The 27,968-nt window shown below is 40.8% G+C and overlaps 1 protein-coding gene across 23 annotated transcripts in view; it reads right to left on the reverse strand.

Moving 5' to 3' along the window:
* Nucleotides 1-27,968, reverse strand: part of MYT1L (myelin transcription factor 1 like) — a 669,404-nt gene that overhangs the window by 450,700 nt on the left and 190,736 nt on the right. For all 23 annotated transcript variants that reach the window (XM_077291353.1, XM_077291347.1, XM_077291367.1 and 20 more), the window contains one exon: nt 20,511-20,682. The gene's annotated coding sequence lies outside the window, so the exon portion shown is untranslated. Of the gene's footprint in view, nt 1-20,510; nt 20,683-27,968 lie in introns of those variants that run through there.

A 27,968-nucleotide genomic window follows, 5' to 3' on the forward strand; every position in this document is an offset into this window, starting at 1 on the left:
GTTACAACAAACTACCAGAAGCTTTGAAATATCTTCCAAAGGGGTTGTAGCTCCTTCCCTAGGCAGTAAGTAACAGTGTTGTTGGGGGTCTGATTGTATTGAGATCAGGCATTTTTTACTTTGTATGCTAGATTTTGTATATAATGCTTTTTTTGTACTTTTGCCACAGAGCTATATAACAGACATGGCGGTAATAAAAGTGACTAAAAAAAGCTTAGAATATGAGCAGGTGATGCTCTCAAACACGCTAAATCCTACAAACAAGCAACAAGGAATTAAGAATAAGGAAGGAGGCCTGGAAACGCGTTAGATAATGAGCAATGGTGACACACTGAGAACAGAATTGTCAAAGACAAAAGTAGGGCTGATGATGACTCATTTATTTTTGGCCAGAAAGCCGGACTAATATTATACCTTCTTTATACAATGTCTGCTGAATCTGAAGATGGAATTACATATATAAAAACCCCATAAAAATATTGACTAATATATATACAGACAGGAATAGAAGACTTCAAAGGAAGACTAAGGTGGTGTCTACGAAAGTGGATCTACATGTATGGCGTAATGGTGTTCACTAAGAGAGTGGCACACATTCTGTACATATATGTATATGGGCAGATGGTGGTGCATGGTTTATTTCCACTTGACAGTGCTTTGTTTAGACACTTGCGGAGCGTTTCTGCCTATATTAGAGATTATTTTATTAGTTTAGACTTAGCATCTACTGAGGGGCGTGAACCAGTGAGTTCGGCAAGGGCCGATACCCTATAGTCTAAAAAGAGACAAGCCAGATTTCGCTATTAGCCAAAAGCATGGTACAAATCTAAAGTGGATGAGCCCAAGGAATTACGCTTTGTGGTGAAAAGAACAAGATATATATGTAGAGAAAGCAAAAATAACAAAAGAGTCTCTGTTATAAAAACCCTGTACCACCATTACCACCATCTTTGTGTCAATGGAACACAGTTACTTTTCATGGTCTTTGCCTCAAACTATTTCAACACCCTGATCACCTCACTCTCAAATAACCCTAAACATCTCTTTGAAACTTTCCAGTCCCTACTCAACCCAAGAGAACAGGCCCCAACCATGGATCTCCGTGCTGACGATCTGGCCAATTACTTCAAAGAAACAATTGACCACATTGGACGGGAATTCATCTCCCAATTTCTTCATACTATGCACTGTCCTCCCTCCCCCACTGCATCTAGTTCACTCTCTGACTTTGAGCCAGTTACAGAAGAAGAAATAGTCGGGCTCCTTGCATCTTCTCACCCGACCACTTGCACCAGTGACCCCATTCCGTCACATCTCCTCCAGTCCCGTTCCCCGGCTGTCACCTCTCACCTAACAAAAATATTCAACCTTTCTCTCACTTCCGGTATTTTTCCCTCCTCATTTAAGCATGCCATCATACATCCATTACTTAAAAACCATCCCTCGACCAAAACTGTGCCGCTAATTATAGACCTGTCTCTAATCTTCCCTTCATCTCTAAACTCCTCGAACGCCTGGTCCACTTCCGTCTTACCCGCTATCTCTCAGATAACTCTCTTCTCGTCCCTCTTCAATCTGGCTTCCGCTCTTTACACTCTACTGAAACTGCCCTCACTAAAGTCTCTAATGACTTACTAACAGCTAAATCTAATGGTCACTACTCCATGCTAATTATCTTGGATCTCTCCGCAGCATTCGATACTGTGGATCATCAGCTCCTCCTCAATATGCTCTGCTCCATCGGCCTCAAGGACACCGTTCTCTCCTGGTTCTCCTCCTATCTCTCTGACTGATCCTTCACTGTATGTTTTGCTGGTTCCTCCTCCTCTCACCTTCCCCTTACTGTTGGGGTTCCTCAAGGATCAGTCCTAGGCCCCCTCCTCTTCTCTTTGTATACTGCCCCTATTGGACAAACAATCAGTAGATTTGGTTTCCAGTACCATCTCTATGCTGACGACACCCAATTATACACCTCTTCTCCTGTTATCACGCCGTCCTTTTTAGAAAACACCAGTGATTGTCTTACCACTGTCTCTAACATCATGTCCTCCCTCTATCTGAAACTGAACCTGTCAAAAACTGAACTCCTCATGTTCTCTCCCTCTACTAACCTACCTTTGCCTGACATTGCCATCTCCGTGTGCGGTTCCACCATTACTCCAAAGCAACATGCCCGCTGCCTTGGGGTCATCCTTGATTCCGAGCTTTCATTCACCCCCCACATCTGATCACTGGCTCGCTCTTCTTATCTGCACCTCAAAAACATTTCTAGAATTCGCCCATTTCTTACTTTCGACTCTGCAAAAACTCTTACTGTTTCACTTATTCATTCCTGTCTGGACAATTGTAACTCTCTACTAATCGGCCTCCCTCTTACCAAACTCTCCACGCTCCAATCTGTCCTGAATGCTGCTGCCAGGATCATATTCCTCACCAACCGTTACACCGATGCCTCTACCTTGTGCCAGTCATTACAGTGGCCACCCATCCACTCCAGAATCCAGTACAAAACTACTACCCTCATCCACAAAGCACTCCATGGCTCAGCACCACCCTACATCTCCTCCCTGGTCTCAGTCTACCACCCTACCCGTTCCCTCCGTTCTGCTAATTACCTGAGGTTAGCATCCTCAATAATAAGAACCTCCCACTCCCGTCTCCAAGACTTTACACGTGCTGCGCCGATTCTTTGGAATGCACTACCTAGGTTAATACGATTAATCCCCAATCCCCACAGTTTTAAGCGTGCCCTAAAAACTCATTTGTTCAGATTGGCCTACCACCTCAACACATTAACCTAACTATTCCTGTGTGGCCCATTAAAAAAAAAAAAAAAAAACAATCAGGTTCCTCGTATCATGTTCTCATACACTTTATGCAGTCAATAGCCTCTGTGTCTGTACTGTTACATACTTAGGCTGATGACTGGTTCATGCAGCTTTACATGAACACCCGAGCCTTACACTATGGCTGGTCCAAATAACTAAAGCAATTGTTACCATCCACCTCTCGTGTCTCCCCTTTTCCTCATAGTTTGTAAGCTTGCGAGCAGGGCCCTCATTCCTCCTGGTATCTGTTTTGAACTGTTATTTCTGTTATGCTGTAATGTCTATTGTCTGTACAAATCCCCTCTATAATTTGTAAAGCGCTGCGGAATATGTTAGTGCTATATAAATAAAATTATTATTATTATTATTATTGACTGTTTTTAAAGGGTTTAGAACACCAAAAAGATTTCTGTATGTACAACATAAGGCATCTCCAGGGAGATATTTTATATACAAAACCCATAAAGAAATATAGACTAAATTATTAAACCTATTTATTTGTAAATTATTAGACAATAATATGTAAATGATCGTAAATCATAATATCTATAAAATAGTAATAGGCGAAAGCAAGGTATGGAGCATTATTGTTGTTGGAAGCCCATATACAACATATACAATGTATGGAGAGAGGGAACAATCTCAAAAGTAAAAAAAAGTAATAGTAATACACATGCAAATAACATATGAGGTAATTAATATCAAATCAATTATGGGGAGCAGGACCCCCTGACGATGGTAGACACTGAAACGTGCGTCGGGGTGGGTGCTTACTTGTGGCAAATCCTAACTGACTTCCTTACAGATATATCATAAATTATACACATTGAGCCATGTACATGATTAAGAGTTTTACATTCCCTGGCAAATGTATGTGTTGACAGGTATCCATGCACTATTGTACTTTAGGATACTTGCACATATGTATGTATACCTGCACATTGCAGCTATATATGTCTAAAATAGGCCAATTATAGCTGCACCTGCCATTGTAATCCTATATTTCTTTATATTATCTTTATACTGGTGTATACTTTCTTGACCTATATGCAAAAAGTTGTACATGCATTTAGATATTTTGCAGCTATTTAATGACCTTTTAATCTATTTGAATTGATTTATCTAGATATATTGATTTGTCGCTCGGATCAGTGCACACTTTTTCATCTGGTTGTTTCTCTCAGCCTGTTTTGCCAAATTCTTGATCAATAAAATTTGTATAGAATTTTTCTCCAATGTTATTGACCTGTCTGTCGATTTTTCCTTTCTTTTGATTTCTAATGTATGGAGAGACAAGAAATCAATTATAATTAAAGGGGATGTCCATTACTGAGAGTTTACAACAGTTAAAATAAAAACACGTACCTTATACTCACATTCGGTGACCGTGCCCATTCCAGCAGTCTCGGCACTCGCATTCCTGGGGCTCACGTCACTTTTTTTGTCCCACGAATCCTGTGTCAAATCAGCGCCGGCTTCGCTCTCTATGCCTTCAGACAAATAAGTAATGAACAGGAAGTCAGAGGTACGACAGCTATCTCATCCCCTGATGATTACTTATATGTCCAAAGTGGACGGTGAGGCCAGCACTGATTGGGTGCAGGACTTATGTGACATAGCAGCCTTCTGAGAGTCTCAGGAATGCAAGTGCCAACACCACTGGAAAGGCGCCGGCACGGGAAGTCAGTATGGGTGTTATTATTTTAACGCAACAAACACTGAGAAGGGATTGTCCTAGTAATATATCTTAATAGTATCACATGAGTGACATAATAAACCAAAAGGTTTTTATAAATGGGTGCAACCCATTACTTTTAATAATCTAAATACATAGACATCGAAAGTCAGACCATAGTTAGATTTAACAACAAGATATACAATTAATCCAGGGAGTTCTCGAGTTCAGATTAAAGAAATATTATGAGTATATTAGGTACTAATTTAATATAGGGGGGTGAAAAATGGTAGGAGTGCCATTCAATATGAGAATCTATTACCTAGTGTGGGTAGTACCGTGCTATCTGCACCCAGGAGAAAAGCCTTGACTTGCATAACATCTTAGTATTAGATTTGAGTTCACTGATTTTACACAAATTGAATTATGAAAGAATTTTAAGAAATGCACTAGATCCAATACTACCTTGCAGATATCACATGCTGCCAAATGGTAGGAACTATCACAGTTTTCCTCTTCTATCAGGAGTTCTGTTAGTTTGCAAGAGGAACATTTTTCTTGGCATCATTAAAAGTCAGTGCCCCTAATCTGAATGGGTTTGTTTTGGATTTCATGGATTTCTGGAAGCTTCACTCACGTGGGACAGTAGCAAAAATTTTCAGGGATTTCTAGGACAAAATCTGCCATGCATGAATCTACCACTACATATTAGAATAAATTTATCAAAATGGGAGCTGTGGAATTCAACCACCCAATTGGTTGACATTTGGCAACTAATCAACTCTGCCTTTTAACCGGTTTTGTTGTCGGTCTTGAAAAGAGATGAGCGACTCCAAGAATATTCTAATTCAGTAGATTCACATGAATTAGACCAAGAGATTCAATTTGCAGCAAATTTATTAGATGTAAATTGAATCTGCTATTTAAAGATGTTTATTTTTCTCCGAGGTCTCTCCATACCGTGGAGCATAGAAAATGTTGGGCTAACGAAAAAAGGTCAATATAATATTCACCTCTACCTGGCTCTCGCCCGTCCTGCCGCACAGCTCCATTCACTCTTCAGGGCTCCTGTGCTGACATGACATTGTCTGACAAATAGCCATGATGTCATGAGACCTCGTCGATGTAGGGTGGCCGAGTTATGGGCCACGAAAGCATCAAACAGCTCCAGCGAGCAGACCGGCAAGGTGAGACAGGTTTAGTGCTATGGAAATTTTATAATTAGAAATTGCACCTCCAATAATCCCATTAATAAGCTGATGTAATGTAATAACTCTCACTATTTGTGAATATTGAATACTCTTGACAAATTTAAAAAATAGAGTTCTGGGAATATAAAATTTTCATGGATCCCTTATCTAAAATTACTCAGAATGATAATAGTGATTATTATAATGATGATTTAATACAACATTTTATTAATGTCTTGTATGTCCGTAAAGCTATGGTACATAAATACCGTACTAACTACAATGTCTGGAATTTACAAACTTGCATATTTCCCTCATTAAAATTGCCGGAGTCTATTTTTATATCAAGACAAAGTCCATTAACTTATCCGCTTCCACAGGAAGACACATTGCACGCTACTTAAGCAATGATGTATTGGGAAAATATATATGGCAATGTTAGACTGGAGAAATCTGTCTATAAAAAAACTCCCAATAAATAATTCAGAGAGTGATGATATAACTGGCAGGCCACTAATGCAATGCAATGTGTTAGGGAAGCATGTCATTATTACTACCTGTTCTGCTAAACAACAAAACATTTCAATCACCAGAAGATGAGATTTTCATTTTAGAACATCACTAATATTTCATCCATCTTTTCAGAATGCAACAAGCTTGTCTTAACGCAAGGATGGTAAATACAGACCTGCTGTATATCATCCACATGGTCTTTATTTAAATGGGAGGTCCATTGAAATTGTCATTCTTCTCCTCCAAAAAGTTGGGGTATACACTTTGTACTAGGTCTTCTGTTGTGAATTTGGATTCTGGGCTCCCCCGGTGGCTACTGGTGGAATTGAACTGGTGTCTTCATCTTCTCTGTTCACCTGTTCCCATCAAGATGTGGGAGTCGCTATATAACCTTGCTGCTCTGTTAGTTGCTTGCCGGTCAACAATGTTATCAGAAGCCTCTCTGTGCTTGTTCCTGCTCCTAGACAACTATTAGATAAGTTGGACTCTTGTCCATGTTTGTTTTTGCATTTTTGTTCCAGTTCACAGCTGTAGTTTCGTTACTGTGTCTGGAAAGCTCTTGTGAACAGGAATTGCCACTCTGGTGTTATGAGTTAATGCCAGAGTTTTAAAGTAATTTCTGGATGGTGTTTTTTGATAGGGTTTTCAGCTGACCATGAAAGTGTCCTTTCTGTCTTCTGCTATGTAGTAAGTGGACCTCAAATTTGCTAAACCTATTTTCATACTACGTTTGTTATTTCATCTCAACTCACCGCCAATACATGTGGGGGGCCTCTGTCTCCTTTCGGGGTATTTCTCTAGAGGTGAGCTAGGACTAATATTTTCCTCTGCTAGCTTTATTTAGTCCTCCGGCTGGTGCTGGGCATCTAGAATCAACGTAGGCATGCTACCCGGCCACTGCTAGTTGTGCGTTAGGTTTAGTTCATGGTCAGCTCAGTTCCCATCTTCCAAGAGCTAGTTCCTATATATGCTTATGCTATGTTCTCTTGCCATTGAGATCATGACAGTTTGACCGGCCCTCAAAGTGTTAATTGTTTGGGCTGAAGCAGGAGAAAAAGAAGTGTTGAAGGGAAATTTTTTTTTTTTTTTTCCCCCTCAGAGTTTTGCTGCCTAGCCCTTAATTGCTGTCTAGCTGCTTCTTACCTCCTCTTAACCCTTGAATGGCTCTGTGTCCACCTGTTTGTAATGGATCTTCAGAGTGTAACTGTAGGTTTGAATAATCTCGCCACGAAGGTACAAAATTTGCAAGATTTTGTTTGTCATGCACCTGTATCTGAGCCGAGAATTCCTTTGCCGGAATTTTTCTCGGGGAATAGATCCGGGTTTCAGAATTTTCGAAATAATTGCAAATTATTTTTGTCCCTGAAATCTCGCTCTGCCGGAGACCCTGCACAGCAGGTCAGGATTGTGATTTCCTTGCTCCGGGGCGACCCTCAAGACTGGGCTTTTTCATTGAAACCAGGGGATCCTGCGTTGCTCAATGTGGATGCGTTTTTTCTGGCCTTGGGGTTGCTTTATGATGAACCTCATTTGGAGCTTCAGGCAGAAAAAACTTTGATGTCCCTATCTCAGGGGCAAGATGAAGCGGAAATTTACTGCCAAAGATTCCGTAAATGGTCTGTGCTTACTCAGTGGAATGAGTGCGCCCTGGCGGCGACTTTCAGAGAGGGTCTCTCTGATGCCATTAAGGATGTTATGGTGGGGTTCCCTGTGCCTGCGGGTCTGAATGAGTCCATGACAATGGCTATTCAGATCGATAGGCGTTTGCGGGAGCGCAAACCAGTGCACCATCTGGCGGTGTCCACTGAGAAGTCGCCAGAGAGTATGCAGTGTGATAGAATTCTGTCCCGAAGCGAGCGGCAGAATTTTAGACGGAAAAATGGGTTGTGTTTCTATTGTGGTGATTCTACTCATGTTATATCAGCATGCTCTAAGCGCACTAAAAAGCTTGGTAAATCTGTTTCCATTTGCACCTTACCGTCTAAATTTATTCTATCTGTGACCCTGATTTGCTCTTTGTCATCTATTACCACGGACGCCTATGTCGACTCTGGCGCCGCTTTGAGTCTTATGGATTGGTCCTTTGCCAAACGCTGTGGGTATGATTTAGAGCCTTTGGAGACTCCTATTCCTCTGAAGGGGATTGACTCCACCCCATTGGCTAATAATAATCCACAATACTGGACACAAGTAACTATGCGTATTAATCCGGATCACCAGGAGATTATTCGCTTTCTGGTGCTGTATAATCTACATGATGATTTGGTGCTAGGATTGCCTTGGCTGCAATCTCACAACCCAGTCCTCGACTGGAGAGCTATGTCTGTGTTGAGCTGGGGATGTAAGGGGGCTCATGGGGATGTACCTGTGGTTTCCATCTCATCATCCATTCCCTCTGAAATTCCTGAGTTCCTGTCTGACTATCGTGACGTCTTTGAAGAATCCAAGCTTGGTTCGTTACCTCCGCACCGAGAGTGCGATTGTGCCATAGATTTAATCCCGGGTAGTAAATACCCAAAGGGTCGTTTATTTAATCTGTCTGTGCCTGAACATGCTGCTATGCGAGAATATATAAAGGAGTCTTTGGAAAAGGGACATATTCGTCCATCGTCATCTCCCTTAGGAGCCGGTTTTTTCTTTGTGTTAAAAAAAAGACGGCTCTTTGAGACCATGTATTGATTATCGGCTTTTGAATAAAATCACTGTTAAATATCAATACCCATTGCCGTTGCTGACTGATTTGTTTGCTCGCATAAAGGGGGCCAAGTGGTTCTCTAAGATTGACCTTCGTGGGGCGTATAATTTGGTGCGAATCAGGCAGGGGGATGAGTGGAAAACCGCATTTAATACGCCCGAGGGCCACTTTGAGTATTTAGTGATGCCTTTTGGTCTTTCTAATGCTCCGTCAGTTTTCCAGTCCTTTATGCATGATATTTTTCGCGATTATTTGGATAAATTTATGATTGTGTATCTGGATGATATTCTGATTTTTTCGGATGACTGGGACTCTCATGTCCAGCAAGTCAGGAGGGTTTTTCAGGTTTTGCGGTCTAATTCTTTGTGTGTGAAGGGTTCTAAGTGTGTTTTTGGGGTACAGAGGATTTCCTTTTTGGGATATATTTTTTCCCCCTCTTCCATTGAAATGGATCCTGTCAAGGTTCAAGCTATTTGTGATTGGACGCAGCCCTCTTCTCTTAAGAGTCTTCAGAAATTTTTGGGCTTTGCTAACTTTTATCGTCGATTTATTGCTGGTTTTTCGGATATTGCTAAACCATTGACCGATTTGACTAAGAAGGGTGCTGATGTTGCTGATTGGTCCCCTGATGCTGTGGAGGCCTTTCGGGAGCTTAAGCGCCGTTTTTCCTCTGCCCCTGTGTTGCGTCAGCCTGATGTTGCTCTACCTTTTCAGGTTGAGGTCGACGCTTCTGAGATCGGAGCTGGGGCAGTGTTGTCGCAGAAAAGTTCTGACTGCTCCGTGATGAGGCCTTGTGCCTTCTTTTCCCGTAAATTTTCGCCCGCTGAGCGGAATTATGATGTTGGGAATCGGGAGCTTTTGGCCATGAAGTGGGCTTTTGAGGAGTGGCGCCATTGGCTTGAGGGGGCCAGACATCAGGTGGTGGTATTGACTGACCACAAAAATTTGATTTATCTTGAGACCGCCAGGCGCCTGAATCCTAGACAGGCGCGCTGGTCATTATTTTTCTCTCGGTTTAATTTTGTGGTGTCATACCTACCGGGTTCTAAGAATGTTAAGGCGGATGCCCTTTCTAGGAGTTTTGAGCCTGACTCGCCTGGTAACTCTGAGCCCACAGGTATCCTTAAGGATGGAGTGGTATTGTCAGCCGTTTCTCCAGACCTGCGGCGGGCCTTGCAGGAGTTTCAGGCGGATAGACCTGATCGTTGCCCACCTGATAAACTGTTTGTTCCTGATGATTGGACCAGTAGAGTCATCTCTGAGGTTCATTCTTCTGCGTTGGCAGGTCATCCTGGCATTTTTGGTACCAGGGATTTGGTGGCAAGGTCCTTCTGGTGGCCTTCCCTGTCACGAGATGTGCGAGGCTTTGTGCAGTCTTGTGACGTTTGTGCTCGGGCCAAGCCTTGTTGTTCTCGGGCTAGCGGATTGTTGTTGCCCTTGCCTATTCCTAAGAGGCCTTGGACGCACATCTCGATGGATTTTATTTCAGATCTGCCTGTTTCTCAGAAGATGTCTGTCATCTGGGTGGTGTGTGACCGTTTTTCTAAGATGGTCCATTTGGTTCCTCTGCCCAAGTTACCTTCTTCTTCCGAGTTGGTTCCTCTGTTTTTTCAAAATGTTGTTCGTTTGCATGGTATTCCTGAGAATATCGTTTCTGACAGAGGGACCCAATTCGTGTCTAGATTTTGGCGGGCATTCTGTGCTAGGATGGGCATAGATTTATCTTTTTCGTCCGCTTTCCATCCTCAGACGAATGGCCAGACCGAGCGGATTAATCAGACCCTGGAGACATATCTGAGGTGTTTTGTGTCTGCTGACCAGGATGATTGGGTTGCTTTTTTGCCATTGGCGGAGTTCGCTCTCAATAATCGGGCCAGCTCTGCCACTTTGGTGTCCCCGTTTTTCTGTAATTCGGGGTTTCATCCTCGATTTTCCTCTGGTCAGGTGGAATCTTCGGATTGTCCTGGAGTGGATGCTGTGGTGGAGAGATTGCATCAGATCTGGGGGCAGGTGGTGGACAATTTGAGGTTGTCCCAGGAGAAGACTCAGCTTTTTGCCAACCGCCACCGTCGTGTTGGTCCTCGGCTTTCTGTTGGGGATTTGGTGTGGTTGTCTTCTCGTTTTGTCCCTATGAGGGTCTCTTCTCCTAAGTTTAAGCCTCGGTTTATCGGCCCGTATAAGATATTGGAGATTCTTAACCCTGTTTCCTTCCGTTTGGACCTCCCTGCATCCTTTTCTATTCATAACGTTTTTCATCGGTCATTGTTGCGCAGGTATGAGGTACCGGTTGTGCCTTCCGTTGAGCCTCCTGCTCCGGTGTTGGTTGAGGGTGAGTTGGAGTACATTGTGGAGAAAATCTTAGACTCTCGTGTTTCCAGACGGAGACTCCAGTATCTGGTCAAGTGGAAGGGATATGGCCAGGAGGATAATTCTTGGGTGAATGCATCTGATGTTCATGCCTCCGATCTGGTTCGTGCCTTTCATAGGGCCCATCCTGATCGCCCTGGTGGTTCTGGTGAGGGTTCGGTGCCCCCTCCTTGAGGGGGGGGTACTGTTGTGAATTTGGATTCTGGGCTCCCCCGGTGGCTACTGGTGGAATTGAACTGGTGTCTTCATCTTCTCTGTTCACCTGTTCCCATCAAGATGTGGGAGTCGCTATATAACCTTGCTGCTCTGTTAGTTGCTTGCCGGTCAACAATGTTATCAGAAGCCTCTCTGTGCTTGTTCCTGCTCCTAGACAACTACTAGATAAGTTGGACTCTTGTCCATGTTTGTTTTTGCATTTTTGTTCCAGTTCACAGCTGTAGTTTCGTTACTGTGTCTGGAAAGCTCTTGTGAACAGGAATTGCCACTCTGGTGTTATGAGTTAATGCCAGAGTTTTAAAGTAATTTCTGGATGGTGTTTTTTGATAGGGTTTTCAGCTGACCATGAAAGTGTCCTTTCTGTCTTCTGCTATGTAGTAAGTGGACCTCAAATTTGCTAAACCTATTTTCATACTACGTTTGTTATTTCATCTCAACTCACCGCCAATACATGTGGGGGGCCTCTGTCTCCTTTCGGGGTATTTCTCTAGAGGTGAGCTAGGACTAATATTTTCCTCTGCTAGCTTTATTTAGTCCTCCGGCTGGTGCTGGGCATCTAGAATCAACGTAGGCATGCTACCCGGCCACTGCTAGTTGTGCGTTAGGTTTAGTTCATGGTCAGCTCAGTTCCCATCTTCCAAGAGCTAGTTCCTATATATGCTTATGCTATGTTCTCTTGCCATTGAGATCATGACAGTCTTCTATTTAGGATTCTAAGGCTTGTAGTTCCACAGCTTAAAGAGGGGGTTATCTTGGAACTATTTTATTTTTTTCTTATGAGTCTAAGAAATTACAGGGAGATAGTTGTTAATTATCTGCCTGTTTTCTGCCAGCACAGAGCGGTCACAAACCACTTCTGCTGACGATTCAGTATCTCCTGATGACATCACATTGACAGAGCAGCGACTTCTCTTCTGCTCAGTTGACAGGGCATGACTGTAGACATCATGCTGATTGACAGCAGGCTCCCCGCTCCCTAACTGCAGGGAACTGGGTGTCAATCATATTGATGTCGGCAGACATGACCTGTCAACAGAGCAGCCAAGAAGAGGAAGAGCTGCTTTCCTGACATGGAACAGCTGAATCTCTGGCAGGAGCGGTCAATGACTCTTTTGTGCAGGCACCAGATAGAACAGGTTTTTAGAACAGTAATAATAAAAATAAACTCTTTAATGGTTGTTGGCTTGTAACAACTGTATTGGAACAATGTCCTTATTTACTTTTTTCTTATTCCTTATAGCGCACCAAATACCAATTGTCACCATACACGTCAGTCACTGTCCCCAATCGGACTAACACAAGAAAATATTATAGATAACCAATTAACCAGCGATATGGTTTCAGACTGTACGAGAATATCAAAGTAGGAGAACAAAACCTGCACAAACTGAAAGGCCATGTTCATCTTCCCATCTTAAATGTAAAGATAACCAACTGTCTAAATAGCCTTCATTAAAAATTGTATAATTTTGTCTGTTGTAAGGTCTCTGTGTCCTTTATTTAGCTCAGCAATTTTGCAAAAATGTTACAGATCCGTCAGAGCACCTGTTAGCATTTGGAAGCTCTCTCTCTGCTCTCCTCTCTCTTCTCTCAGTGTTAGTGATAGCAGGATGGAGGGGTAGGGCGTCATTCACAGATCTACAGTGGAGTAGTGAGAAAGTATCTGAGCTACGGCAGAAAAAATAGATTGTAAATAAAGAGGAAAACACATAAAGAAGAAACTACAGTAATGGAGCTGTGCTGATACAAGAAGGCAGCAGCATACTAGAAACAGAAAGGCCTCACATCCAGCCTGTATTACTGGGAGAGACACTCCAAAAGAGAAAAATTTGAAGCTTGGTTGAAACTGCTAACTGAGACTATAAACTGCATATTAGGGGGTCAGAAAATGAATGAAGGAGGGAAGATTTCAGGTTGAGACTTAGTGCATGTTTTATATTAATGGTAATCACTAACATACGTAAAAATATTTGTTCATGTCAATGCAGAGTGCTATATGTAATTGTGGTTGGTTGTGTATTTTTTGATATTATAAAAAAACAGTTATAGATAGTTCCACCCGAACCTTTGGCAAGGAGTAATTCACAATAGATAGGAAAAAGAATCTGACACTCCCAAGTTGAAATATGGCAAATTCTTAAATTATATGGTCCACTGTGGTGTACATAAATGTGATGCTTAAGTCGACATGACCTTTTTCAAACATACACCGGTATAGTATGACCACGTGTATGGCTTCCTCACAGCGACGGTGATTGCACAACACACAGCGCACTATTTCCAGAGCCTTATAGGTGGTCAAATTCTAAAAGTGTATGGACACAGCTGTCTTTTTCTGCTATACCTACCCACTCACTATCACTTACAGAATGACCTATACTTACAAAAATCACGTAAAGCTAGTTCCTCAGGTACGACATTCAAGGTCTGAATAAGGACAGTGATGTCCACACCCTTTGGTGGTCTTCTGACCCAAGATCAACAGCTTCCTGTGAATATATGAGGCTGTTGAGTTCAGGTCAGTAGACCAACGGCTGGTCTGGACATCGGACATTGGGGTCTGTACCCAAGGATGAACGTATGAAAAAACGCTTCATAGCTTATGATTGGAAATTTCCATTCCTGTAACTTTCTGGACTCCAGTGCTCCTTACCGATGGATATATTTAACTCATTCTTTTCCTTACTGAGCTTCTCCACCAGCAACCTCCAGCGTCCTCTGTGTCTTATCTAATAGCGTATATGGAGAACAGCTGTCGTTGCCTGGAAACTGAAAACCAGACCACTTCTATGAGAAGATGGTGCGTGTGTCTGTACAATGACTCGGGGAATGAGTCACCCAGCGTCATAAGTGACTTTACCTTCGGATCTCGTTGCCATGACAAACTAAAGGTGTGATTACCATCGAGAGGAGACTTTCCAAAGACTTTCTTACACAGTTCTTAATGAACTTGGTAAATCTATGGGAAAATGTGCATCTTTCTTTGCTGACTGGAAGGTAAACTATGCAGTAAGTACACAGACGTGGACCCGTTGTGGATGTCGACTACATTTTGCATTTGATTTGTGTTTAGAGTTCTTGCCATAACAGCTCAAATACTAGAATACATCAAGAAGCTTTTTGAAGGAAACACTTAGAAATAAGTATACAATGCATTATGAGGAAAACTCAATAGTTCCTGCTACTGTGTCATCTGATGTACTGTTATTTTCCATGAACTTTTCAATGAAGCAGAATAAAGAGTAAAATTCAGAGTAACTCCCATCGATGGACACTTTGAACCCACCAGAGAACATCATTCTGAAGTTCAACACTACTGTTATATATGTATCTATATATATTCACTCTTAATTTTGCCGTATCTTCAGGGACTAAAAAGTGGTAAAAAAAAACTTGCCAAAGATCTTAGACAAGTCAGTATCAATCGGGGATATTCTTTTGGCAAAACACACAGGCAATGTTGCAGTACTGCAAAAACCTGAACCTACTGGCGTATTATTTAGTTTTCTAGTGCAACATCTCATCCCTGTTCACTCATACATTACAACTTTTGGGGTTTTTCACACTATTTTTTTTTATTTTTTACAATGTTTCCTCCCTTGGTGTTTTTAGGACTTTTATTCAGATGTTTCTATGATTACTGAAGTACAATTATCAGCATTTTACACTTTTATTGACAAATCCATAAAGTTTATGCAAAGACTTAATATTTACAGAGTTCACCCTTATTTTTCAAGACTCTTGCCCTTTACCCTGGCAGCTGAATATCAGTTTCTGGGCCAAAGCCGGACCGTTGACAACTAGTGATGAGCAAGTATACTCGTTACACGGGTTTCCCAGAACATGTTTGGGTGGTCTCCGAGTATTTTGTAGTGCTCGGAGATTTAGTTTTTGTCGCCGCAACTACATGATTTGCGGCTGCTAGACAGGATGAATACATGAGGGGATTCCTTAACAAACAGGCAATCCTCACATATATTCAGCCTGGCTAGCAGCCACAAATCATGCAGCTGAGGCGACAAAAACTAAATGTCTCAGCACTACAAAATACCACCCGAGCATGCTCTGGGAAACCCGAGCAGCGAGTATACTCTCTCATCACTATTGACAACCCATTCTTTTCTAATCATTTTTTTCTAATCAGTGCTTGGAGTTTACAATTTCTGTATTTTTGTTTGTCTACCTGCTTTTTGAGGATTGATTAGAGGTTCTCAAAGGGATTAAGATCTCTGAAGTTTCCTTGAGATGGACCAAAATTTCAACATTCTGTTCACTGAGCCATTGAGTTATTTGCCTAATGATGTGGTCTCAATCATGCTGGTAAAGGAATTGCTCATCATCAAATTGCTCCTGGGTTGTAGGGAGAAGTTGCTTTTGTAGGATGTTTAGATTCCATTTTTTATTCCCGGAAGTGTACTTAGGAGGAATTGTGAGTGAGCCCACTCAATGGATGAAAATCCCCCTCCCATGAATGGTCTCAGAATGCTTTACTGTTGGCATGACTCAAGACTAATGATAGCGATCACTTTTTCTTCTCTGGGCAATCATTATTCTATATGTCCCAAACAGTCTGATGGAGGCTTAATCCGAGAAAATAACATTGCAGGAAGTACAGGGAAAGGACTAAGAAAGTTATTTTCTTTGGGGAAACCCCTTTCTTAATTGTTTTTGACAACTGGAAGAATGATTGCACAAGTCTTGAAAAATAAGGGTCATCACTGAGAATATTAAGTCTTGATCGACTTGTCAATGAAACTTTAGAAGCTTATGAAATGCTTATCGTTGTACTTCAGTAAACACTGAAGCAGCAAAGTTTGTGAATATCGAAACGTGTTAGTTGTAAAACTTTTGGCCAAGAATGTTCACATCCTACTCTGGTCCTGACTCGCCTATTCAAGAAAATATGGCTCCTCTAGTGAATTGAGCACTGTTTGTTTACTAGGAAACACATAAATAAACTTTTTCTGCGTTTTTTTTTTGTGAATGTAAAAACCTGATGAAAAAATATGGACGTGTGAACAAAAAAAAAACAAGTAAAAAAAATGACATGGGAAAAAAAAAAGAATTTTGCGAACTAATAAAACAGACACGCTCTTGTAAATAAATGCCAAAGCTAACGGGTAAACTAAGTTAGGCTGGTTTCACACTTGCGTTTTTATCTGCATGCGTTTTTAAAAAAAACGCATGTGTGAAAAACGCATGTAAACGCGGTAAAACGCATGCGTTTTTTAGACGCATGCGTTTTTATAGAAAAACACAAGAAAACACAAGAAAAAACAAGAAAACCTTAACCCTACCCCTAACCCTAACCCTAAACGTGACTGAAATACGTGGCACTGAAATACGTGCAACTGAAATACGTGGTACTTAAATACGTGGCACTTAAATACGTGGCACGTGGCACTTAAATACGTGGCACGTGGCACTTAAATACGTGGCACGTGGCACTTAAATACGTGGCACTTAAATATGTGGTACTTAAATACGTGGCACTTAAATACGTGGCACGTGGCACTTTAATACGTGGCACTTAAATATGTGGCACGTGGCACTTAAATACGTGGCACGTGGCACTTAAATACGTGGCACTTAAATATGTGGTACTTAAATACGTGGCACTTAAATACGTGGCACGTGGCACTTTAATACGTGGCATGTGGCACTTAAATATGTGGCACGTGGCACTTAAATACGTGGCACGTGGCATACGTGGCACTGAAATACGTGATACGTGGCACTTAAATACGTGGCAATATGACTGTCAGAAAATGTTCATTAAACGGTTAGGGATGAGGTTAGGGGTAGATTAGGGTTAGGGTTTGGATCCCTTTATCACCTTGATGGTGGTGGGTGGCTTTTCAGTGTGTTTTCTGTTTTTTTTCTATAAAAACGCATGCGTTTTTAGCGCAAACAAACGCATGTGCTTAAAAATGCATGCGTTTACATAGACAGCAATGCATTTTTTTGCCGCGAAAAAACGCATGCGTTTTTTCGCGGCAAAAAAACGCGCAAGAAAATACTGCAGGTAGCATTTTTGAAAATGAACGCATGCAGACAAAAAACGCATGCGTTTGAAAACGCGACCAAACGCATGTGCAAAAAAACGCATGCGTTTTCAATGTTAAATATAGGGGGAAAAAACGCATGAGTTTTTTGTGCAAAAAACGCTGCAGACAAAAACGCAAGTGTGAAACCAGCCTTAGATGAGATAGTTGTGGTTTACAATTGCTAACAAATTAAAATGTGTTTATGACGTGAATTTTATTAATTGTCAGATTTTCAGTTTTTGGTTTGTTTGTACTTTTAATATAGTAGAACGAAAACCAAGGAGAAAAAGTGTATGGGAAAACTGTTTATATCATCCGCTCAATGTCAGATGGCAGCTGCAAATGCTGATACAGAAAAAGAGAGAGATAGTGCAGAAATAGAGGATAAAGTACATGGCTTATGTACTGTATGTCAAAGTATTTTCCATTTATTAAACATTTCTACAGTTTTCTTTCAAATATACAGTAAATTTAAGTTACAGATGTAGACAAGTTGGTCAAGGTTCAGAAGTGACGAGCAACTGACAAAAGTAGGGAATGTTTGGCTCAAATATAATAATACTGTATATGAACCCTCTGTTTCAAGAACCCTACAAAAGTCAAACAGTATTTATTATATGGAGGAAAGTCAGTTGTATTCACCATATAATGAGGCTTTTTACTGTAAGGATATTTCAGCTTTGACTTACTTCAAGAAGTAGTGAAGAAAAGCAAAAGCAGAATTCGAAAAAGTAGTACACAAAATGTTTTTTATGACAAATGGTACAAATAGTTAATATTACTACTAAGAACCCAATAATATTATATGATGCGTTACTCTTAACTGACAGCACAGGGGATGTGCACACATTCAGTATTTGCAGCAGAGATTTCTGCACCAATGACATCTCTCTTGGCAGACGCTGTGCATTTTTGATATGTGCTTGATGTGGTTTTTACATTTGCTTTTGATGCATTTTAATCAGCATTCATTTTAATAAGTAGAAAATGCTGCAAAACCACTAAAAGGGTATATTTATGGGTTAAAGGGACTCTGTCCACACAGAATGACTGTTGAAACCAAGTACCGTCTCCTGGTGCATCATGGCGGGGCCAGTCATTTATAGACACCTTCACACCTGCTTGTTTTTCTTCTATCTCCACCTTTCGGTGGCTCTATGAAGCTAGAGCTGTCAATCAAATAAAGAAGGGGTGGAGATTGAGGGAAAACAAGCAGGTGGGAAGGTGTGTATAAATGATTGGCCCCACCGTGAAGCACCAAGCGGCGGGATTTAGTTTGAACAGTCATTCTGTACTGACAAAGTCCCATTAAAGGGAATCTATAAGCAAATTTTTTATACCTCATCTGAGTGCAGCATGAAGTAGGCAAAGAGACCCTGGTTCCAGTGATATATAACTTAGCTTATTGGGTGCAGCGGGTCTGACACAATCAGAGTTTAAGATTTATCAGTGCAGCAGAGCTTGAGAAAGCTAACCCCGCCCACACTACAGCTAACTCCGCCCACACCAGGCTCTGTATGTGCATTGTTTATAGATAGTGAGCTGCTTATCACAGGAGAGGGGAGGAGTCAATATAGCATGCATGCACTGCTGTAGTCCAGACAATGATAATCACCAGGTTATTAAAACCTTCACTGTAAAAGAAAAACTGCAGCACACAGCCTGATGATACATCGTTGAAATAGGGGTTTTAGTCCCTACCTCATGCTGTCCTCAGATTACACAGCAAAAACCTGCTGACAGAATCCCTTTAAGTATATAAGCCGAAGACATCTCTGATCTCTGTGCAAAACAGTGTGTGACTTAGTAGGAAAATGCTGGGTAATATACATGCATTTTTGCCATGTTTTTGCATGTCTTTATGATGCGTTTTTTTCCTATTCATTTGAATGGGTGAAAAAAACTGCAAAAACGCTGAACTGACATGCTGCAGACGTGAAACTGCTTGAAATCTGCAAAGAAAAAATAAGCAGTATGTGCAAGAGACTTGGGAAATATCATGCCCTTTGCTTCAATTTTCACAGCACAAACATGCGGAAAAAACACGTAAAAAATGTAATATTTGCATATACCCTTAGAAGGATTTTCCAACCCAACTCTATCAAGGTTACGGTTAGGATTCGTGCACACGACTGTATTTTAGATCGGAGTGCAATCCGACAAAAGATCAGATAGCACTCGGACCAGTGCTATTCTATTGGGCCGTGCACATTCTCTCCTTGGACCGAGTCTGTCCAAGGAATAAATCACAGCATGCCTGATGTGCATCCAATATATAAATTGCATTTGGCCACGGAAGCCAATGAGCCCTTGGAAAACATCGGACCACACTCAAAAGACATCCGCAATTTTCATGGACTAACAGAATGGAGTAGATGACAATTTTTTATTACATCTTCTCCACATCCTAGAAAATCGGATCACACTGTAATCAGTCTGTGATCAGACTTTGATCAGAGTGTGATTAGCATAGTCGAGCCAATTCTCGGATAAGAGAAAATATGGCCGTGTGACCTGGCCTTAGGGTTTACCCTCTGGCAGATCTAAATAAATATATTTCTGAAAAGCTTAAAATAACTGATACTTAATTTACAGCCTAATTTATGAAACCATATATTGATAAAATATACAGAATTGAATTTAATCTATGAATTTGCTTTAAAAATATCCTACAGTGTGTGCGTTCTTCGAAAGGAAATGTTCCCAATACTGTGCACTAGAGTACCAAATATATTAGTCATTTTCTAACCTGGCTGGGTAAGAAATAATTTTCCATTGTATGCAATATTCTGTATTATGCAATTGCGCCTTTACTAGGGTAAATGTAGAACATTATATTGGTTATTCTTTTTCTAATACATTTCATTTATAAACTGTAATAATAATCATTTTTTAGAAACTGAAGCCATTTTCACGTTTCATGCGCTACACCCTCCATCAACATTTCCCTCACCCCTTTCTCCTTGTGAGAGGCATTACCTTAAGTTTTCCTGCAGAGTTTCTTTACTGATGACATCTCAATTTTTCATGAAGAAATTCCTTGCTGGGGATTCATGCAGTGAAAATTAACGGACAATATTCCAGGCTTTTCATTTGATCTCCCTGTGATCTATCTTTAATTTCTCGGAGTATCCACAGCTTGATAGCACAACTGAAGAGAAAACAGAAAAGATATTTAAAGCCAGTTCACAGTTGCGTAAAAAACATGGACATTGACCATACGACGTTTATCTCCTGACGTAATTTCTTCCTTGTGTCCTCAAAGGGAATCTATCATCATGAAAAATGGCCCTGAGCTAATATAATGTGTAGATAGCTAAAGTGACACAGAATCCAACAATTAAATTATCTCTGCAATGGCGGACACAAACAAGAGACGTTCCATATGCAAGAAAAATATACGGGCCTTTGGAAGCTCAATAGTTCATCAATTCCACCTGCTTTGGAGGTGGAAAAGGTCCCCCTCATCTCTTGGGCTCCTGTGTGCTCTCACAGGTTGTACCAATGATATGTCCGCCCCTGCTCTGATGTCACTTTCGCTCTCCAGCCGAAAGTCTGCGAATGGACCGTGCTCTACATGTTAATTCAGCATTGAGACGTCCAAATCCACTTTACTATCTCTCTGAGGTTAGGAGTCCAGGGCATGCAGTACAATGGAGAACATGAAGAATTACCAGCATATAAGGATTTAGCAAACGATTCCTGCTGCCTAAACCCAGGCTATAAGGACCCCAAAACTAGTTTTCTCTGGCTATGGTCTCCGGCAGGTCCTTCTAGCTATATTTTCTCTGATATGCAATTTCGCAGCTAGGGTCTGATTCACGCTGCCCGTGGTTTGGACATCATGAATTGTGTGACAGGTTCCGATTTAATCCAGGAGACTGCTTGTAGGTTCAGTGATAATAATGACACTAACGATGACAGAGCAGTAGACTGCTCGGGTGCTCGGTACTCAAATCAAGCATTTTGGAATGGTCGGATGCTCGCTTTGAGTACCGAGGATAATGTACATTAATGAAGAAGGAGAGATAATATATTCCCAGCTACACTGCTACATGGCTCAGGGACCCGGGCACTCAAGCACCATGTGATAAGCCGCACTGCTCGGTACTCCATCGAGCACCCAAATGCTAGATGGAGTACCGAGCAGTGTGCGAGTACCGAGCCCATTTCTAAATGAGAAGTGTTTATTCCTATAAACTAGCCTAAAACACTTTGAACCATCACAATTTTTTTTGCGCAAAACAGAGCTTTGGCAAATAATTTTGTGACTTTTGGCTTTTTTTTCGCCAGTTTGAAGCACTTCTGTTACAATGGGCAGATTTTGGGAGGAGCCAGGGGCAGGACTGGGCATGGCTATGACCACTCGTCAAACTCCTCAAAAGTGTCGGTGTTTCTTAAGCCAGTAATGTTACTCCAGAATGGTCATGTTACTCCTGCATGCAGTAGCATTTCTGGCAAGGTGCAAAGAAGTGCACACCACTGAGAAGATGCTCCATGTCCATTTAGTAGTGTGTGCCTCCAAAAGACTTATGCGCATTCTACTCCAAAATGCCCATTCACTAAAACTGGCGCATATAATGCCAGTCTTAAGGAGCCAAGCCCTAAGTCTTCTCGGCTATTCACACGTTATAGCAGATTTACATTAAATACATAATGCTCTTTATACCATTGGAAATCACAGTGCCAGACAAAGATAATTGTACATATGTGACTAAGAACATCAAGATAAAAAAAAGTATCTTATGGTTATGAAGCTAAAATGGAGGTTCTGTAGATGACAGAGTTTGTATGTTGTCCCTATGTTTGCATGGATTGTGTTCATGTACTTTGGTTTCCTTCCATAATCCTCAAGAATTATGGAAGTTACAGTTGAAATCAGAAGTTTTCACACACTATATAAGTAGACACATCTGCATGTTTTTCTCAATATCTGACATGAAATCAGAATTAACCTTTCCCGTTTTAGATCAATTAGGATTACCATTATTATTTGCCAAATGCTAGAATAACAAGAGAGAGAGAACGTTTTAAGGCCTTTTTATTACTTACTGCAAAGTCAAAAGTTTACATACATTCATTCGTATTTGGTACCATTGCTTTTAAACTGAATGACTTGGGTCAAACGTTGTGGATCTCCTTCCACAAGATTTTCACAATAATTGGTCGGAATTTGGGTCCATTCCTCCTGACGAAACTGGTGTAACTGATCCAGGTTTGTAGGTCTTCTTGCTCGCACCTGCCTTTTCAGCTTTGAACATAAATTTTCAATAGGATTTAGATCAGGGTTTTGTGATGGTCACTCCAAAACATTGACTTTGTTATCCTGAAGCCACTTTGTTACCATTTTGGCAGTATGCTTCGGGTTATTGTCCATTTGGAAGCCCCATTTCCGCCCAAGCTTTAACTTCCTGGCTGATGTCTTGAGATATTTCTTCAGTATTGCCACATAATCTTCTTTTCTCATGATGCCATCTATTTTGTGAAGTGCGTCAGTCCCTCCTGCAGCAAAACAACCCTACAACATGATGCTGCCACATATGTGTTTCACAGTTGGGATGGTGTTCTTAGGCTTCCAAGCTTCTCCCTTTTTCCTCCAAACGTAACGATGGTCATTATGCCCTAAAAGTTCAATTTTAGTTTCATCAGACCACAGAACATGTCTCCAAAAATTAAGGTCTTTGTTCCTGTGTACATTTGCAAACATTAATCTGGCTTTTTTATGTTTCTTTTGGAGTAATGGCCATTCAGTCCATGTTGATACAGTCCTTGTTTCACTGTGGATATTGACACAATCCTCTCAGCTTCCGCCATTATCTTCACAAGGTCTTTTGCTTGTGTCCTTGGGTTGATATGCACATGTCAGACCAAAGCACGTTCTTCTCTGGGACACAGAACCGGTCACCTTCCTGAGCGGTATGATGGCTGGACATTACCATCTTGTTTGTACTTGCATATAATTGTTTGTACAAATGAACCAGGCACCTTCAGGTATCTTGATATTGTACCCAAGGATGAGCCAGACTTGTGCAAGTTCACAATTCTCTTCCTGATATCTTGGTTGATTTCTTTAGAATATCTCATGATGCTACATAAAGAAGCAGTGTGTTTCAGGTGTGCATTAAAATACATCCACAGGTGTGTCTCTAATTAACTCAGATGTTGCCAAGAAACCTATCAGAAGCTTCCAACACATGACATTGTGATATGGGCAGACCAGAATTGTTTAAAGGCATTGTAATCATAGTGTATGTAAACTTTTGACTTTGCAGTAAGAAAAATGCCTTAAACATTCTCTCTCATTATTCTGGCATTTGTCAAATATAAATAATTATAGTAATCCTAACTGACATGGTATATTCTGATTTCATGTCAGATATTGAGAAAAACATGCAGAGGTGTCTTTTTATATAGTGTATGTAAACTTCTGGTTTCAACTGTAATCGGCTGCAGCATGTGTGTTTCTGAGATTGGTGAGAAGTGCTAATTTGAATGATAATTTCTTCAGGGGCACTATAAGAAATGGAAAAGTAAGGTCCGATGCCTGAGAAACTCACTGAAGACACTCCTACTATAAAGTATAAATGGGGAGCCCTCTACATTTAAATCAGGTCCTGGAGATCCATCCCCTAAAGAAGTTTTCTGGACTAAGTTTCTGCAAACATTCTGCATAGCTGGAGATTTCTGAAAACTGACAGTGTGCAATGTGCAGACTGTCAAGATTCCACTTTTTTGCCTGTCTGAGTTGGCAGGCATGTGACCACAAGTATATAATTTGAATAGATGAGGTCACATGCCAAGTATCTTCTCATCCACTTCTCTAAATAGAACATTGAAGAGAAAAATTTGTTAGTGAACATGATTGCAAAAATGCAAATTTCATACTACGTGACTGCCCGCTCAGACAGGCAAACAGAGCAGAATCCTGATAGCATGCACATTACACACTGTCAGGATTCTGCAATCAGAAGTCACACAGAGTGACTGCAAAATTTAACTAAAGAGTGGAAAACCACTTCAAGTTACACCTTTGCATGTCTGTACAGTGCTATGGAGTGTCTTGTCTCTATGTAGCAACATTACATAAAAAAAAGTAAAAACAACAATAGCGGACAGAGAATAGATTGTAATGCACATAGTTATAGCCAACGCTCAAATTAAAGTCAATCTTGCCAAATTCAAAAATCCGTACACCAGGACATAAGGATTCAGTTTTGTGTGTGGTTCCCTGTAGTAGATTAGTAATTGATGTCTGGTTTTCAATAGGTCAGTATCTACTGTGCTGTCAATATTCACTGCATTCCTGTTATTAGGAAATCCTAACATTGCTATTCTGTTTATAATACTATTAATTTGTCCTGTGCCCTACAGTCCTTGGAATAACTGCAACCAGCTCGAGACCTATAGCTATGACATTGGTCAAGATGTAACTATTTTATAATACTTGCAAGGTATACTAGGCTAAGATGATGCTAAAAATATATAGCATATTGCTGTCCTAAAAGAAGTTGCCTGGTATAGACAACCCATTTTTCTGATTCACTGTTAAGGAATTGAGATTTGCTAAATCATTGGGAATATACATCAATTAATGATGTGTTTATAACTAGATTTTGCATTATTCTGATGGCCCATGCGTTGCTCTTCTTGTGGTGGGGTTATGGAACACTTTCTGCTTGGTTTGCAGCTAGTTTATGACCACCAGTGGTCATTTTAAGCTTGCTCTCCTAGAATGTAAACTGAACTACTGAGCTGGCTAAAAGTTTTGGAATGCCCTTCTTTCTCTAAAGGTAAAAATGCAGCTATAGCAGTTTATTTTTTATCAATTAACAAAATGCTGAAATAATGAACAAGAAAGAAATCTAAATCAAATTACTATTTGGTGTGTCTGTCCTTTGCCTCCAAAACAGCATTAAAGCATCATTTCTCCTAGGCACACAGTTTTCAATTAATTCAGTAGGGAGGTTGTTCTAAACATTTTGGAGAACCAACCACAGATATTCTATGGATGTAAACTTGTGGGAATCCTTTTGTCTCTTAATGAAACACCAGTCACTCTGTGTGACTGAATCCCCCCAGCTCATGCACATGCAATGCTTCACAATAATTAGCCTGTCTAAACAGGTTACCAATAATTTAATGAATGAGTAGATTATTTTTAGATTTGCTTAAAAATTATCATTCTTGGTAGCACATCATTCTGTGCAAACAGTTCATGACCTGTCGAGAACAATGACATGCTATACGCACAGAGTGATCATACTAATGATCGTTCTTTGAGCAAAGAAGTGCATTTGAACTCTCTAAACAGGCTAATAAATGACCACTGATTGGCTTCTTTGTAGCAGATCGGCAGTGGTTGAACAGCTGCAGGTTGACCAGTGTGAATGCACCAGAAATCCTATACGAAAAAATTGCTTCATTACAAAAACTATGAATAAAAATATCTTGAGTAATAATAATAATAATAATAATCTTTATTTTTATATAGCGCTAACATATTCCACAGCGCTTTACAGGTTGCACACATTATCATTGCTGTCCCCGTTGGGGCTCACAATCTAAATTCCCTATCAGTATGTCTTTGGAATGTGGTAATTAGGGTACACTAAATCTATTTTTCCTCTTGAATCTTTGGGAGTCATCTTAATTTATTCATAGGGTTAAAATAATGCCAAGAACATGGAAGTAATAGCATAAGATGCCCGATTATTGTGTATTGGTATTAAGAACACACGATACTGATGCAAACATGAAGCTCCACTTTTCCCATAAGAACATTTAATAGCGCAGACATTATTCACTGCTTTACATTTCTAATGAATATTCATTTTTCACCCGGGTTTAACATAATGTCACACAAAACCAATTATACAAAGCAGTTCCTAAAAATTCTCTCGTTCCAGACACTTATCCTGGTGTGGCGGACTTTATGAGAAAGATCTGGCTAATGATGCAGGAAGTCATTGCTGTCAAAGCGACCTATAAGATACCCAAGGTCGCGTAAGGACGACATGCGCTGTACCAGACACCGGTCTCATTGTTTCAGACATCTGATTATATATTCCCATCTTATCAGTGGAAAGCAGGTAATGCACACTCTTATTACATTTCTTAATGTTACACAGAGCATAATAGGTTTGAATGCCATCTGTCATCTCACTTGGAAAAAATAGATTCAGGACATCACTTGCACACACACATCGAGCTACTTCACAAAGAAAATCTCTGTACTGTAGGCCCATACTATGGACCTGCCTAAATGTGAAACATTTTGTAAAGAACCTTTGTGTTTTTCATTTCATCTCGTTTCTTCAGGAGCATGCCGCTTCTATGCCTCCCAGCTTCCTGCTTGGCGGGGGGCCAGTGCGCTCCTGAAGACTGACAAATCGGATCAATGGCATTGTTGCACCACTGGTCCAAACTGTTCTCTTTCTAATGCTGCTAGCAGAGGCCGCTTTCTCTCTGCAGCTGCCGAAGAGCGCAGGGACACTAAAGATAGCGGGATCCAGTCGGGGCGGACATAGCACTAGTGCACTTGCGCATTATGATGAGCTATTGGGATGCAAAGGCCCCAAATACTGTTCTTATATAGGGGCCCTTTTCTATCTGTGTCCACCTTTGGATCCAGTAATCCAACCAATTTCAAAGCCGCACAAGCTCCTTGCCTATCAAACTGGCCACTCTTATAGACTGCAAAGGTGGCGGCTAACCTAAGCAACATCCATTGAAAAAAATACATTAAAAAATCCCTCCGAACAGGAATTTTAAGAAGAGATGAATTGCAAAGTTGCTTATCTTTACAAGCACTTTACAATTTTAATCAGTTGAGAAACGGAGACAGTCCCCCTCCCCTCTATTTTACTATGCCCAAAGGGATCAGGTTGGATTCATTCCTGCCCTGTCCTGGTTTTGTTATCATGGGGTAGTGAAAACATGTACAACAATAGCGTACACTGTGAAGTTACAGTACAGAGATAATAAATAGTGAAGTTATATAAAAAGAATTATAGGAATGGGCAGGTATGGCTGGGACTGAAATTAAGCCCTGGCATTTGCAATCACACAGGCCCATGTTGTCCCCGACCCCAGATGGGATATATTACTAATATTACCTTGGATGGAATAAATCAAGATTTACTACAAGACCGATATTTGTAATGATACCCATGGCCTGCTGGAGTAAGTGAAGGAGTCAGCGACTTTGCGTTTCATCACAACTGTTAACAGTATAGGTGTCTTGAAAACATTGATTCTTTTAACAACATAGCAGACCAGGCGGCCCATGACCAGACAGGCCCTTCTGGCATTTGCCATAATTGCCAGATGGCCACTCCGGCCCTGTGAATGAAATATTGCACATACAGTAGTGGCGTTACAGTACGTGGAAAACAAACTCAAGTTATAGGAAAGGATTATTGAACACAGCACTGCCAA

This window comes from Ranitomeya variabilis, chromosome 2 (genome assembly GCF_051348905.1).
Source record: "Ranitomeya variabilis isolate aRanVar5 chromosome 2, aRanVar5.hap1, whole genome shotgun sequence".
NCBI lineage: Eukaryota > Metazoa > Chordata > Amphibia > Anura > Dendrobatidae > Ranitomeya > Ranitomeya variabilis.